This window comes from Myotis lucifugus, unplaced genomic scaffold (assembly GCF_000147115.1).
Source record: "Myotis lucifugus unplaced genomic scaffold, Myoluc2.0 scaffold_247, whole genome shotgun sequence".
In the NCBI taxonomy this organism is placed as follows: Eukaryota; Metazoa; Chordata; class Mammalia; order Chiroptera; family Vespertilionidae; genus Myotis; species Myotis lucifugus.
Genome location: NW_005871295.1, coordinates 883,290 through 885,756, shown reverse-complemented (window position 1 = coordinate 885,756; position 2,467 = coordinate 883,290).

Below are 2,467 nucleotides of genomic sequence, written 5' to 3'. Positions count from 1 at the left end.
ATGTGAATGTGAGTCACTATCCCTTTCTGGCCCTGGGCAACCTGATTGAGGTCCAATAAGTTGAAGCCCCTAGTAGTCCAGGGACTCCTTAGCCCAGAGGCTGGGTCTGCCGAGTCTCACGCCTTGATTGTCCCTGTTCTGAGCTGTTCTCCCTCCCCCCACGGAGCTGGGCTCTGCCGGCGTGTCCTGGTCTTGGTCGGGATGGTTTGAACAGACTCGTGTTGGGGGTGGTGCCAGTAGCTTGTAGCCGGGACTCCCTCTCCTTCGAATGCCTCAGCTCTGCCTGGTTTGCTGGCAGCTCCTCTCTGTCACCTGCAGGGGCACAGATTTCCTGCCCTGGGCTGTTCCCCTTTGCCTCAGGTCGCTGCAGTCGGGTGAGAAGCAGCTGTTTTGCAGGTGGGAAGGAGGGGACCTCCCTGTCTGCCAGGTGGGCAGGGATGACCGTCCTTCCTGGATCTACTGTCCAGCCCCTTTCCTGCTCACCAGCATGAGTTCCCCCTAGAAATAGAGGGCCCGCAGATTCAATGCTGGGTGTGTCCTCAGACCCCTCCAGTGTCGGCTGGCCCTGAGCTCCACTGTGTGGCCCTTCCCGCAGAGGAGCGTCCCGGGCTGCATGATGGCGGGTGCTAGCGCCGCTCTGCCCAGGGACTTCAGCCCAGGCTCCCACTGCTGCACCCACTCCGCGGTCTCCACAGCCAGTGCCCCGCGCCTCCTCTCTGTCCCAGGCCTCCCATCTCGCCTGCAGATCGGCAGCCTCTTCTGTCTGTCAGGTCCTCAGTTCAGTAGGTCCAGGCCAGGGGCGGCTGCATCCACCTCCCAGCCTTTAGCGCAGCTCCTGCCCTGATGGTGGCGGTGGAGCCCAGCAGCTGGGCTCCAGGGCGCGGTGGCAGCGCAGTAGCGGTGGCGAGAGTTCTGCTGGGTTAGTGGTGGTTGCACAGCCGTGGCACAGAGTCCAGGCTGGGTCCCCGTCCGGTGCGTGGGGTCAAGCTGGGTGCGTACCAGGCCCATGGAGTTCCTGCCAGTGTCTGTTGTACGGGGTCTGGGTTGTGACCTCTGTGGGTGCTCGGGGTCCGGGTGGGGTACACATGGGTTTGGGCCCAGGTCACGATGAGCCCAGGTGGTGAGGAGGGGCCCCTAACTGCTGCCACTCCCCACAGCCTCCTCCCAAGAAGGCCCTTGCAAACCCTTCAAGATGGTGTGGTCTCTTAGCCAGCGGTAATCACTGTTAGATGAGGTCCTGAAGGTGGGGCCCCCAGGATGGGGCTAGTGCCCTATAAGACGAGACACCCGAGAGCTTGCTCCCTCTCTGTCTTTGCCTGTGAGGGCGCAGTGAGAGGTGGCCTCTGCAAGGCAGGGAGAGAGCGCAGACAGCATCCGGCCATGCTGGCACCTGATCATGCCCTCCAGCCCCCACAACTGTGAGACTACGTTTGCTTGGTTTAAGTCACCCAGTTTGTGGCATTTTGTATGGCAGCCTGAGCTGACTGACTGCTTGTTTTTGGCACATGGCTGCCTGTTATTTCCCCTTGTGGCATGGGGCTTGCACCTCTGTCCTGGGCCTTTCCCTCCCACAGACCCCCGGGGCTGGGGGGGGTGCCATTAGGGAGGGTAACCTGCACACGCTGTCTGAAATGCCCCTTCTCACTGCTCAGGCTCCTCAAGCAGGGTCCCTGGTCGCTGGGGACTCAGGGACATCCTAGGCAAGGCCCTGCCTCCCACTCCTGGATTCTGCCTGAAGCCTCTTGGGATGATGGTGGGCATCAGAGGTGATACCAGACGGGACATTCCAACCCTGTAGGACCCTCTGAGCTGGGGCTTGGGTCGAGAGGTGTCCGCAGCCTTGATGTGCCAGCTCTTGGGCGGGTGCTTGACGTGTTTAGAGCCTCTGTGAGTCACAGCGTGCACCCCTGGGTGGGGCAGAGTCCGGCCTGGTCCTCAGGGTAAATAGGAGACCAGGCTCAGGTGCCTTGTTCAAGGGGACAAGAGCTGGTCAGAGACGAAGGACCAAGTGGAGACTGAGCAGAGCCGGACAGAGAGGGGCAAGCCAGGCCTTGAGTAGAGGAAGGACCTTAGTTGATGTTCACACAACTACTAGTAAAACAGGACCGCCCCCACCCCACCAGGGAGTCCTGGCATTAAACTTGCTGGATGGTGGGAAGTCAAGGTTGGGGGGACAGGTCAGGGCAGCCCTGCTGGGTATCAGCACTGGCCTGGGGCCATTGCCACAAACAGGAGGGGGCCCAGACCTTGTTCTCATTGGTGGCTGGTTACCCAGTGTGTGTATGTGTGTGTGTGTGGTGGGGGCAGGCAGGAAACTGGCTTCCTGGAAAGGTCACGCTCAGACTGGTGCACAAGTCTTTGAACTTCCCACACCACTCGCTGCCCTTGGTTAAAGCCTGGAAAGGCCAGGTCAAATGCCAGAGTGGCCGAGAGGGGAGGGACTTCAGCCAGAATGCCCTCTAGTCTA